A 14452-nucleotide genomic window follows, 5' to 3' on the forward strand; every position below is an offset into this window, starting at 1 on the left:
AGAAAGAGATATTTCTATTTCTATTTATTTTTTAAACCTCCAAAGAATATATTTGTATGTAAATGTGAAAGGAAATTCAAAAAATACAGAGAAAACTTCTGACAGTCAGTCGCCACTTACCTTTTAGGGAGGGGAAGACAGAGTGCATGATTGTATGTGACGTGAAAGAGCTGAGACGGGTGGGAATGAAAATATTCATTTAACCTTTCACAATAATACAATAGTTGTATATTATCTATATAATAAAAAATATACTGTCAAAGGGGAATAAGCAATTTAAATTTTGTTAGAAGTAATTTTAGACATGATTCAGGCAAAAACATATTTGCTAAAGTATGACCAACAGAGTAAAGAAATGATTTCACATTCTTTATTTTCCTCTGTATGTATGTGTGTATGTGTTTTAAAAGCTGATTTCCTTTAGGTCATTCTGTTTACACTGCCACTTCACTCTGCCTTATCTGAGAATAAATTCCATGGCTAATGTGTTTTTAAAAATTAGAAGGTTTCCTTACTTAAAAGCCACCAATCACCAGGATTGACGCTAACAAGTACACTGAGCAAAATCTGATTTAGGTGGAATGGCAGGTCCAGGAAATGAAAATTTTGCATCACACAGCATTTCGGAACATGACAGTAGTCACTTAACAACAGAGGTCCCTTTATCTTTCCTAAGGAGAGCATTCTAGGGAGGAAGTTGTCTAATTGTTCCAGGACATCCAGGTGAAGCCAGGCTCTATTCACCTGAGCCACCCCTTTCATTGTTCCCTTGAAGGCTTACCTGCCAGCACCGTGGTGGTTCTACCTGCAGTGGCTTAGCGGGCCGGCCCCGGGGGCTATTTCTCATAGTCTGCGTGCTGCATCTTGCCCTGAGACCCTGAGGAGGCTTTGTGGTATCACAACTTTCAGACAGACAAGCTGCTAAAGTAAACAGCAGGGGAGAACAGGCCAGGCCACACACCTAAAAGACACCTACATTTCAAACATTAGCACATGTCAAGATGGTTTAAGATTGATTAAAATAGTCTCAATGCCATCAGAAGCCTCATTCGCCATCCCCTGAATGAGTTTCTCTTTCTTTTCCCCACTTCCTCAAAACACCGGTAACCAGAGAGCAATTGTATTAGAAATCTCAGAAATCCAGGGGCAATGGCAGTGTCCCAACTAGGATGCTGTAGGACAGCAAGGAGAAAACATGCCACCAAACATAAAGCAATCAACTGCTTCACAGAATATCTAACATAGTCATAAAGATGGGGAAATGGGTTTTAGATAGCAAAAGAAAGTAACATTATCAAAAGGAGATTTGAGCAGTTTTTTGTACAGGCTAGTTTTAGAAAGTATTTTCATTTGTCAGATAAATTTTAAACATCAAAATATGATATTGTTTGAGTCCAAAATTCAAGAAGAGGTTGTTTTCATATATGATGGTGGTATATGGCTCTGACTTCAATGGAAGGGAAGGTTGGCAATTATCCAAACAAATCAGATTTTTAAATCTGAAGAAGGGGAACTTCCCTGGTGGTCCAGTGGCTAAGACTCTGTACTCCTAATGCAGGGGGCCCAGGTTCAGTCCCTGGTCAGGGAACGAGATTCCACATGCTGCAACTGAGAGTTCACATGCAAGTAATTTAAGATCTTGCATGCCACAACTAAGACCCAGTGCAGTCAGATATTTAAGTAAACGTTTTTTAAAAAATAAAGTCAGTTTTTCTCACCCCTCAGGTGAAACAGGATCGCTAGATTAGATTGGAGTTGGGAACAGGCATATCTCAAAGAGATTGTAGGTTTTGTTTCAGACTACTACAGTAGAAAGAATATTCTAATTAAAAAGTCACATTTAAAAAAAGTTAGTTTAGAAAAATTTTGAGTAAGGTGCTATTAACAGATTTCTACTAACTTTTATCTGTTTTTTACCAGTGTCTTTAATTCCATTTTGCTGTGAATGATTATTTGCTCAGTTGTATACTGTGAGAGTCCCTTGGACTACAAGGAGATACAATCAGTCCATTCTAAAGGAGATCAGTCCTGGGTGTTCTTTGGAAGGAATGATGCTGAAGCTGAAACTCCAGTACTTTGGCCACCTCATGTGAAGAGTTGACTCCTTGGAAAAGACTCTGATGCTGGGAGGGATTGGGGGCAGGAGGAGACGACAGAGTATGAAATGGCTGGATGGCATCACCGACTCAATGGACGTGAGTTTGGGTGAACTCTGGGAGTTGGTGATGGACAGGGAGGCCTGGCGTGCTGCAATTCATGGGGTTGCAAAGAGTCAGATACAACTGAGCGACTGAACTGAACTGAACTGAACTGATACTGTGGAAATACATAGGAACACAGATTAGAGTGAGTATATTTTGCTTTTCCTTTCTTTGAGATCTTTTTAATTTGGCATGTAGCTCCTTCTGCCTGCCCCTTACCTCCATAGAGGTCTCCAGACAGCACTTCTTGACTAAATTTGGGGCTGTCTCTCTCAGCATTCATTCTTCCTATGAGAAATGCTAAGAGAACACTCTAGTCTTCCCCTGTAACAATTCTTACACTAAACCTTACTTTCAAGTGTAAGATCTCCAGTGAAACTCTAGGCATGGTTATGAGAACACTGGGTGATCAGATTTCCATTCTGGCCTGTTTCTGGCTTGATTTGATTAAAGTCCACTCAGACTGTACATCCAGAGTCTTTCACATTCTTCCACTGCCATTTAATCCTTAATTTCCTCTTCTGCTGGAATGTTTCGTGCTGAATGATTGGATTAAACTCACAACACTTCAGGATGTACTCAATCAGTTTGGTGGTCCAAGACTCCTTTAATTGATAAGTGCCTTTTCCATATTTATCCATGTTAAATGTTGCCTCCTTCTTATTTTCCTTAGTTAATACAAGCTATTTGCAAAGAAGACAGAATTTTGCTGAAGAAGGTCTATCTCTTTTTCAGGGAAGGAGATGCTGGGAGAACACCCCTTACACTAACTTTTTTTTCCCCCAAAACAAGCATTGAATCTATTCTTTGTCCCCAGCTTTCATGAACTTTTTGTCTTTTCTCTCCTTTAGATCTGTGTATATTCTCAACACCTGTCTCTCTGGGAAGCACATAACCCGTTTCTTCAGCTCACCAGAAGTAGACATATATATTATTTCCCTGAGGGTTAAAGAAAGCTATCAAAACTTGGCAACATATAAAGTAAATACCCACTAATTGCAATACATTCATTTAAATCAGGTCTTTATCCTCCTTAGGCATTGTAGTAGGTGGCTTCCTTTGAAGTCTTGTTGAATTGGTCCAAAATTACCTTGCCTGAGGCGGAAGGCTGTTTGGAACATTTGTTCTGAACCGATCCCCAAAGCAGTAAATCCTAGCCTTGGTAACGGCTCACATGCCACAAAGAGGAAATGTCCTGGGTAGGGCATGGATCCAGGTTTAGATCCCCCATTGTATGCAAAGAAAAGAAAGAGAAAGGGAGAGATAACTGCACAACTCTCAGGGATATAATGCTATTGTACAATTCTGATGATGTTATAAACCACAAACCCTATATGTTACTGAAATACATAACCAAAAGCCTGCCAGAGAATTGCTTTTCTCTTTTTCCTGCTGCATCCATGCATGTATGCATCTCTCATTTAACAATGATTTTGTTAGTGTTACTTGTTTGTTTGCTTGCTTGCTATAATTGCGAGTAGCTTATACCCCTCATTATCTTAAACTCATCCAGGGAATTTTATTTACCTATATGAGAGAATCCTGTTCCATCAGCATCGAGATATCGATATCATAACTTTCATAGACTCCCATCTTCCCCACAAGCCCACTGATAACCTGATGCAAACAATCATGCTCTGAGGTCTTCGGACATAGTCAAGCCTTTGTTTAGGCTGCATTTCATGCCTCTACTATGTACATAAAACAACTTCCAAGTTTTTCCAGTCTGTCGCAAGGCTTTGCTTCTGTTATATCAGAAACTACTGTGCAGTAGGCAATGTGAAAGTGAAAGTCGCTCTGTCCTATCCGACTTTTTGCCACCCCAGGGAACTATACAATCCATGGAATTCTCCAGGCCAGAATACTGGAATGCGTAGCCTTTCCCTTCTCCAGGGGATTTTCCCAACCCAGGAATTGAACTAGGGTCTCCTGCATTGGGGTGGATTCTTTACCAACTGGGATATCAGGGAAGCCCACAGTAGGCAAAGAGCTATCTGAACGTGGAGCAAATGATTCTCCAGTTAATTGTCATGAAGACAGCCTTCAGCCATGCCCTTTTTGACTAAGGGTGGGATCTAAATCAGGTTGTGGAGCATTTATACATTGCATGACTTAGAGCCATGTGAAAGCATATCACGGGACACACTGGGGAAGAACAAGTCATTCAAATGATGCTCCAGTGAAATCTCATCTTTGGATGATGGTAACGTGAATAAGGGAGAAGGCAATGGCACCCCACTCCAGTACTCTTGCCTGGAAAATCCCATGGATGAAGGAGCCTGGTAGGGTGCAGTCCATGGGGTCACCAGGAGTCAGACACGACTGAGCGACTTCACTTTCACTTTTCACTTTCATGCATTGGAGAAGGAAATGGCAACCCACTCCAGTGTTCTTGCCTGGAGAATCCCAGGGACAGGGGAGCCTGGTGGGCTGCTGTCTCTGGGGTCGCACAGAGTTGGACACAACTGAAGCGACTTAGCAGCAGCAGCAGCAGCAGAATGAATAAGAATTATGAACCTCATCACAGTATAAGCTAAAGGAGTTCAGCTGAGTTAAAATGAGGGAGTAAAGCAAGGAAGAAGGTGACAAGAGATTTGGTAAGCAGGTGATTTTGCTCCATAAAAAGGGAAATTTCTCAGATGCTGGAGAAGGGAGATTGTAGAGAATGGGATGGCGTTGTGCAGCAGAACAGGGGAATCATTCATCCAGATTAGAGCAGGCAGCAGATGCCAGAAGAATGAATCCAAGAATATGAACTTGATTGAGTACCCAATATGCTTAAATATACTGACAAAAGATTTAGACAAGCAGGGAGCGTGTGAAGATAAATTAGTATTAAAAATCTAGAAAAGTAACCCAAACTTCAAAAAGAAATTAAAAAGCTAAATGAAAAGCAATTATTATCAGCTTCAGAGAAGACTAAAAGGTATGAAAGATGCTATGAAAAGAAATAAAGAATATCTTTACTCACTACTAGGATCTTACTACTTGTGATCTCCATAATATATTAAGTTAAATGCTTCCATTTCTCTAAGAATACACATTTGATTATACTAAAAGTCAAAAAAGGGAAAGAAAAATCATAACATAAAAATTTTAAGATTACCTGTAGGGCAAGTGACATGATAGCTAGACATTTTTGAATTTATGGGCTTCCCAGGTGGCTCTAGTGGTTAAGAACCCACCTGCCAATGCAGGAGACATAAGAGATTCAGGTTCGATCCCTAGGTCAGGAAGATCCCCTGGAGGTGAGCATGGCAACCCACTTCAGTATCCTTGCCTGGAGAATCCTCATAGACAGAGGAGCCTGGCAGGCTACAGTCCACAGGGTCGCAAATAGTCAGACACAACCAAAGCGACTGAGCATGCACACAGGCATTGTTGTACAGACTTCACTTTGGAGCCAAGTTAACATTTTACACAATCACCGAGCAAAATTAAAATTTAAAATACAATTTAAAAAACTCAAAATTTAAATGAAACAAATGAACCCTCAGTATATAGCCAATTGATGGCATAACCTTACAGAGATGATCTATTTCAAATGACTCTTACAACACAGTTGTTTGACTATATGTTCTTAGCAGGATATACTCTAAGGACAGCAGTTTTCACTAATTATAAGCATATATTATAGTAGTAACAGTATAATAGTACTGTTGGTATTTTTGTTTCAAGACTATTATATAATCATGCTAGTGTTTTGAAAACTGAAATTTTCAGTATCAATAAAAAGAGATAAATATGTAAGATCAAAGAGGTTGAGAAAAACATCTGAATTGCAACACATGTATATTTTACCTCAAATATATATATATATATATCTCCTGAAAAAGCCTAGAAAAAATGACCAACCCAGCAGCAATAAGCACCACTAGTGTCCAGACCATGCTCTCTAAATACTATTTCCCGCTAAAATGGATCAGTGCTCTCTGGAGATTCTCAGTTCTTGGTCTGGGGCAGAAAATATACAAGATGATCTTGAAATATCTTGTCATACCAGAAAGCAAAGATGCTATCAAGGATTACTGAGGTTGTATCAGTTGGACTCCAAAGCCAACTTCAGGGGGCTTCTACTGGCTGAAGACTGGATAAATTGATCTTCAGTAAGGACAGTGGGCTTCCCAGGTAGCTCAGAAGTAAAGAGTCCATCTGCAATGCAGGAGACATGGGTTTGATCCCTGGGAAAAAGCCCTGGAGGAGGGCATGGTAACCCACTCCAGGATTCTTGCCTAAAGATCCCATGGACAAAGGAGCCTGTCGGGCTATAGTCCATAGGGTTGCAAAGAGCCAGACACAGCTGAAGCAACTTAGCATGAACTCATCCTATTCCTTGTAGGGCATTTTTTAAAAGTATGCTTATCTAAGTTTACACATATATTTATAGATATCATCTCTTCTAAAAGAAATTATGAATAAATGAATTCTATATCTATTATTTTTCATTTTAAAAAAAATCTTAAAACTGTATTTTGAGGCTCTAATATCCCAATATATCCAGATTCCCTAATTCTTCTGAGTGGGCACACAGTATCCATAATAGGTTTATCCAGTTCTACACTGATGAATAGCTAAGCTTACTGAAGTTTTGTATGATCTTTTCTATTTGGTGTTCCTATTTCACTTTATACATTTATAACTTAATTGACTGTGAACTCTTTTTTAAGATATAAAGCCTATTGAATATTTCTTTATTGAATGTTTCTTACACACTGTAAGTACTAGTGCTTCAACAATGGTATCTACTTGGCCCTCCATTTGAAAGGCTCCTTGAAAAATGCCCACAATGAGTTTCAGTACTCTAAATTTTCACAGCTTTACTTTTGAGGTCAGTGACCAGATGCTTAATAATTCATCTTTGTTCCTAGAGGAAGCAAGAAGCTCTTTACAAGACAGACCATTTAGCGCTTTATAAATCAGAGTTAACACTTGAAATTACACTCAGAGGTGAAGAAACAGTTGCCATAAGGAAGAGGACATAAGTTACTTTACACCCTGAGGATTCGGGTCGATTTTGTCTCTATAGATCTTGTTTCTCCTTAGGGCCATTAGACTTTGTTAGGAAGACAACATCATGATTGAACAGTACACCAGGTAACAACAAACAAGGCAGCTGCTGTCTCCCATGTGTTTTCCTCTTCTATGTCATTGGAGATTGTCACTGCAGTTGGTTTAACAGCTTAGCAAACCCTCAACAACTACCAGGTTCAAGGAGACCCTGAAGGTGGTGTATACATATTAGAGGTGAATACTCCCTGGCACAGACTTCCCTGGTAGTCCAGCCAGTAAAGAATTCACCTGCAATGCAGGAGACCCCGGTTCAATTCCTTAGTCGGGAAGACCCTGATAGGCCACCCACTCCAGTATTCATGAGCTTCCCTGGTGGCTCAGACAGTAAAGAATCCACCTGCAATGAGGAAGACCTGGGTTTGATCCCTAGGTTGGGAACAACTCCTGGAGGAGGGCATGGCCACCCATTCCAGTATTCTTGCCTGGAGAATCCCATGGACAGAGGAGACTGGCAGGCTATGGTCCATGGAGTTGCAAAGAGTCAGACATGACTAAACCCAGCACACCCCCTGGCACATTAAAGGCTAATTCCCAAGACAGTAAGAAGTAAATAATGCAAGAAACTAAATTTCAAAGATGAAGCTGTTTTGTCAGATAAAACAGATTCTGCTTTCCCCCACCCCCTTTATTTGAAGTAAAAATGATAAGTATTAAAGATTTTTCAGAGGTTTTGAAAATTATATTTTTAAATATCAAGAAATATTAGTACTTAATTCTGTGGTCATTTGTAAGGTTATTTCTTTGAAATTTAAGTGGGCTCCCTTCACACTCATTCACACTCACACACACACACACAAGCACACACACACAGGTGTGAGAAGCCCAATCACTCCAGGATTAGCTGTTCCTCAAAAAGCTCAGTAATGATCTGAAATCTGAAGCCCTACTTGAACTTTTCTACTAATTCAGTAATTACTGCTGTGCCTGAAATTGGCCCCTTTCCTGCAATTACTCAACATGCACTTTCAGTCAAAGAGGTTAACACCTGAATTTAGATTCTAATTAGCACCTAAGGTGGAATTTTTTGTTTAAAGCTTATTAAAATGGGGACTTTTCCCAGCATAAGATTTCACTAGTCTACACAGGTAAACGCATGTTTTATAGACTAATCTCTTTCTGGTTATCTTGAAAGCAACAGAGGTTAGAGATAAAACCAAGATCAACATTTCCCCATTCAAGATACTAACTTCAGAATAAAGCAAACTCAATCAATATCTGGAGTTGTCAAACTGGACAGATTCTCAATACAGCCAAAGACCACTGTTTCCAAACCCCCTCTAAAGAAATGATTTCTCCCAAAGGAAGATGTAAACAAATGGAGATAAAAAGAAAAAAGAAATTAATATTGGCATCATTGGCTTTCAGGGTGATCTCTATTTCCTTCCATGAATCTTCCTAAGCACTAATATTTAAAAGATAGTTACAGTAAAAACTCAGAATTATGTGGGGCCATGTGGTCTTCAATTCCTCGGGCAACCATTTGTGATTTTAACTTCAACCACTAGTGTGTCTTCAAGTTAACTATGTGCCTTCTGCCACATAACTGAAAACTGGTCACTGGTTCATTCCTTGGATACCTTCAGCAATGGGAGACTCACTACTTCATGAGGCAGCTCTTTCTCTTGTCAGGAACCCCTGAAAATAGGGATCCCATAAATGATGGCTTATAAACACTCTGAGTTTGGGGGCATTCTCACCATTCAGTTGACTCATTATGAGCTTTCAATACACACCACTGTTTAACAACTTCTCGCCTCCCTTGTACTTGTGCAATTGACATTTTAAAGTCCAAGTTTAAGAACTTATAGTTAAATCTTTTGAATTTTCCTCTACTTCAGTTTAGCTCTTTGTTCAACTAATCAAGATGATTTGGATTGACTGTGGTCTCTGGTCTCTTGCTATCTAAATATAATAAGCATCCTTTCTTTTTTCCCACTCAAGGAAAAACTTCAAGATATATGCAAGCTCTCTCAGCATCAAACCTGACTCAGCTCACACTGAAAGACAGAAATGAGGCTCTTGTGGCTTGTCAGTTATTCTGAGTCATGTCATTGGCAGAGCCAAATCAAGTACAAGAAGGTGAAACAATACTCGTGTTTTCCAACACAAAGGCAGAGTGTCAAAGGGTATAATAGCAATAATTGGCTAGGGCTGCCATAGCAAAGTACCACAGACTGGGTAGCTTAAAAACTAGACATTTGTTTCTCAGAATTCTGGAGGCTAGAAATCTGAGGTCAAGGGTTGATGTCTTCTGAGGCCTCTTTCCTTGGCTTATCGATGGCCTCCTCTCTTTGTCTTCCCATGCTCTCTCCTCTGTACATGTCTGTATTATAATCTCCTCTTCATATGAGGACACTTGTCATGCTGACAACAATCAGCCCACAATGCCAGCTGGAACATTTCTATCCGTATTCCGAGTTATAGATTGCCTGTGTTCCTTTAATGTCAGTTTCTCTAAATGCTCAGTTCTAATCTCACCAGATTTGCAATCTTATTTATTTAATGCACATGTGTTTTCACATTCCCTTTTTTAAGGACTTCTATCTATACTTTGGGCTTCTGTGGTGGCTCAGAAGTTAAAGTGTCTGCCTGGAATGCGGGAGACTCAGGTTCGATCCCTGGGTCAGGAAGATCCCCTGGAGAAGGAAATGGCAACCCACTCCAGTACTCTTGCCTGGAGAATGCCATGGAGGGAGGACCCTGGCAGGCTACAGTCCATGGGGTCGCAAAGAATCAGACATGACTGAGTGATAAACTACTATCTATACTTTAGAATCTGCCTTCAAATGGGCTAATGTGCCAATGTGAATCTTAAAGTATTTAAACTCTTTAAATTCGGCAGTTATTTCACAAAAGTTACCTTTCGCTGATGGACCTATTTACTACGTAAATCATATTTTAATCTACGCTTAAATGAGCATCAATATGTAAATATACAAAATTTATAAGTTCACAGCATATTTACTTATATTTCTGCCACTCCACCCAATCTTTCCTTGAGAGCATACAATGTGAATACATAGGTAAATAACCTCAATTGCTGGCATATTGAATGCAGCACTTTCACAGCATCATCTTTCAGGATTTAAAATAGTTCAACTGGAATTCCATCACTTCCACTAGCTTTGTTCGTAGTGATGCTTTCTAAGGCCCACTTGACTTCACATTCCAGGATGTCTGGCTCTAGGTGAGTGATCACACCATCGTGATTATCTTGGTCATGAAGATTTTTTTGTATATTTCTTCTGTGTATTCTTACCACCTCTTCTTAATATCTTCCGCTTCTGTTAGGACCATACCATTTCTCAATATGCCAGAAAATTTGGAAAATTCAGCAGTAGCCACAGGACTGGAAAAGGTCAGTTTTCATTCCAATTCCAAAGAAAGGCAAGCCCAAAGAATGCTCAAACTACCGCACAATTGCACTCATCTCACACGCTAGTAAAGTAATGCTCAAAATTCTCCAAGCCAGGCTTCAACAGTACGTGAACCCTGAACTTCCAGATGTTCAAGCTGGTTTTAGAAAAGGCAGAGGAACCAGAGATCAAGTTGCCAACATCCGCTGGATCATGGAAAAAGCAAGAGAGTTCCAGAAAAACATCTATTTCTGTTTTATTGACTATGCCAAAGCCTTTGACTGTGTGGATCACAAGAAACTGTGGAAAATTCAAGAGATTGGAATACCAGAGGACCTGACCTGCCTCTTGAGAAATCTATATGCAGGTCAGGAAGCAACAGTTAGAACTGGACATGGAACAACAGATTGGTTCCAAATAGGAAAAGGTGTACCTCAAGGCTGTATATTGTCACCCTGCTTATTTAACTTATATGCAGTGTACACCATGAGTAACACTGGGCTAGAAGAAGCACAAGCTGGAATCAAGACTGCCAGGAGAAATATCAATAACCTCAGATATGCAGATGACACCACCCTTATGACAGAAAGTGAAGAAGAACTAAAAAGCCTCTTGATGAAAGTGAAAGAGGAGAGTGAAAAAGTTGGCTTAAAGCTCAACATTCAGAAAATGAAGTTCATGGCATCTGGTCCCATCACTTCATGGGAAATAGATGGGGAAACAGTGGCAACAGTGTCAGACTTTATTTTTTGGGCTCCAAAATCACTGCAGATGGTGACTGCAGCCATGAAATTAAAAGACGCTTACTCTTTGGAAGGAAAGTTATAATCAACCTAGATAGCATATTGAAAAGCAGAGACATTACTTTGCCAACAAAGGTCCATCTAGTCAAGGCTATGGTTTTTCCAGTGGTCATGTATGGATGTGAGAGGTGGACTGTGAAGAAAGCTGAGTGCCGAAGAATTGATGCTTTTGAACTGTGGTGTTGGAGAAGACTCTTGAGAGTCCCTTGGACAGCAAGGAGTTCTAACCAGTCCATTCTGAAGGAGATCAGCCCTGGGATTTCTTTGGAAGGAATGAAGCTAAAGCTGAAACTCCAGTACTTTGGCCACCTTGTGCAAAGAGTTGACTCATTGGAAAAGACTCTGATGCTGGGAGGGATTGGGGGCAGGAGGAGAAGGGGACGATAGAGGATGAGATGGCTGGATGGCATCACCGACTTGATGGACGTGAGTTTGGGTGAACTCTGGGAGTTGGTGATGGACCGGGAGGCCTGGCGTGCTGCAATTTATGGGGTCGCAAAGAGTTGGACACAACTGAGTGACTGAACTGAACTGAACTGAACCTCAGTTGCCTTGACCCAAGCATTACTAAGGAAATTGGGTTATTTGACCTCCAGTGAGGTCAAACAAAGTCTATAGATAAACCTCTGGACCAAATATTTTTCTCCCTTAATGTGCCTTGGGCTTTCCTGGTGGCTCAGCGGTAAAGAATCCGCCTGCCAATGTAGGAGACTTGGGTTTGATCCCTCGGTGGAGAAGATCCCCTCAGAGGACGGTCCATGGGGTCACAAAGAGTCAGACATGACTGACTGACTAAAGAACAACAGCAGATGTGTCTCACCAAAGTGGACCCTATACTTGTGCCAAAAAGCTCAAAGCCCACAGAAGTAAGGCGACAGGAACATCTGAGGATAATGGATGTTAGCCATATTCAGTCAGTAACATACTCTCTTTATCCTAAAATTCTTAGACTCTAGATATTATTAGCAACTAGTAAATACTGTGTGTTTGTGAATAAAATGATTTTTCTTTAAAAAACAATATAATTCCCTTTTGACCACCCTCTAAATTATCATATTCCTTTGTAGTCACTGCCTGCAAGCACTTAGAAAAAAACTGCTATCATGGTTTAAAATTGCTTCAGTTATACCATGATAATATATTATGAAATGATATATTATAATCATTTTAAATATATATAAATAATATATTATAAAATGGTAATATATTAAGTAGAAAAAGTTTGGATTGAAGACAGCCACTAGACTTTAGAACTATCTTGACTGTTAAACTAGCCAGCTTCTTTAATAAGTAACTAGAGGGAGTTCATTTGCCCCCCGCCCCTCCCCAATATGCCCATTACACCACCCAACTGTCAAAAGGGCTGGACATCTGTGAGACCAGGCCACATGTGGTCCAAATACACACAACTGTTAATGTATCAGAGAATCAGAGAGAAAAAGCTAAAGTGAAAAATAACATGCAGGATGGCATTTTTTTTAATAGTACCTATTTATTCCATGGAACAAGAAAATGTGTTTTTTATGGCATTCTCTCAAGACCCTGGAAAACAAGAGAATTAAAGATAAATTAAATAAATCCCTTTAAAACATTTTGTTATTTCTTTTTTACAATAAGAGAATAGAAATTTTATCCATATCTTCAATTAACCTCAGCCTTGAGAAGGTGGTGTAGTGAGTGAGGGCATGAACCCTGGAGCCAGGCTGCCTGGATGAAATTCTAACCCTTCCGCTTGCTCACTCTTAGCACGGGAAAGTTACTTAAGCCTCACCACCCTCACCTGTAACATGAATATATTAATATCTACCTCTTAGGATTGTTGCAAAGATTAAATGAGGTCAGCCCTTAGGACAGTAGCCAGCACATAGCCAGCACTCAGTCTGAGACATTATTATTTTTTGTTAAAAACATTAATAATCACAAAAACCTGTAAGGCGTCTCTATTATCTCTGTTTATGCATGAAAAAAATCAAGATTTGTCCAAGATCAACTGGCAAATGATGGAATTGAGATTTCTGCCCAACTTCTGCTTCTGCTGTAACTTCTGTTACAAAATGTAATCTTATGTGGAAATTGCTTGTCTCCCCATGACCAAGGGCATGTAGCAGTGGGGGATTGGAATTCCTTTAGAGAACTCAGTCATTACACAGTTCTTTTCTCATGCTAATGAATGAGGCAAATTCAGGCCTAGTCTAGGCAAACACCTGAAGTGGGGGCAGACGGGAGACCAGGGGAGGAGCAGAGGCATCAGGCTGTTCCTGAAGTCAGGGCATCAGTGGCATTCTGATTCTGAGCCATCTGCCCAGGAACAGCAGGATGCCAGCAAGTGACAGGTTAGGTTAAGGCAGCCGTCTTTGAGGGCAGAGGCCTTGTCTTCTCCAACTCCTGTGACATGCCCAATAGAGCATAATAAATACTCAATAATAACTGTTTGTTAAATTGAGTTGTCTTGAACTAAATTGAACTGGCCAGCCATCCTCACTGGTATTACTTGAGAAGCATGAAAGCCTCCACCCCCAACCCCAAAACCACACATGCTGAAATAACCCATTTATTCACTGGTTCATCAGTGCTTTCCATGGGAGTGCTCCATAATAAGCAAGACGGGCAGGGTCCTGCTATCATGGAGCTTAGAGTCTGATGATGGAGGAAATGGATAATTAAGGAAGTAATTACATACAGCAGGAAGAGTGCTCAGAGAGCAAAGTAGGAGGTAACCCCGGGATCACGTGTCAGGGAGACCTAAATAAAAGAGTGGGGAGACAGTATCACAGAGTACAAGGCACTTTGAGATGAAGTCGAGGGCCTTGCAGGCCTGGATAAAGAGTCTGGGTTCTGGTGAGTGATAATGGGACGACCTTCAGTGTTTTCAACTGGAAGTGACATGATTAGTTTGCATTTTAGAAAGTTCCATCCGGCTCTGTTATGGAGAACAGATTGGAGGAGTTGACACAGCTGCAAAAGTCTAGGCAAGAAAGAATGGTGGCTGGGCTAGGGGAAGGAGAAAAGTAGAAAGACTGGA

At 40.3% G+C, this 14452-nt stretch overlaps 1 non-coding gene across 1 annotated transcript; it reads left to right on the top strand.

Moving 5' to 3' along the window:
- Positions 1–1515: 1515 nt before the first annotated feature.
- On the top strand, positions 1516–1588 carry TRNAR-CCU (transfer RNA arginine (anticodon CCU)). The gene has a single exon. It is a non-coding gene; the product is annotated as a tRNA-Arg (tRNA).
- Positions 1589–14452: the final 12864 nt, after the last annotated feature.

The sequence above is a fragment of the Budorcas taxicolor genome, chromosome 1, assembly GCF_023091745.1.
Source record: "Budorcas taxicolor isolate Tak-1 chromosome 1, Takin1.1, whole genome shotgun sequence".
Taxonomy (NCBI): domain Eukaryota; kingdom Metazoa; phylum Chordata; class Mammalia; order Artiodactyla; family Bovidae; genus Budorcas; species Budorcas taxicolor.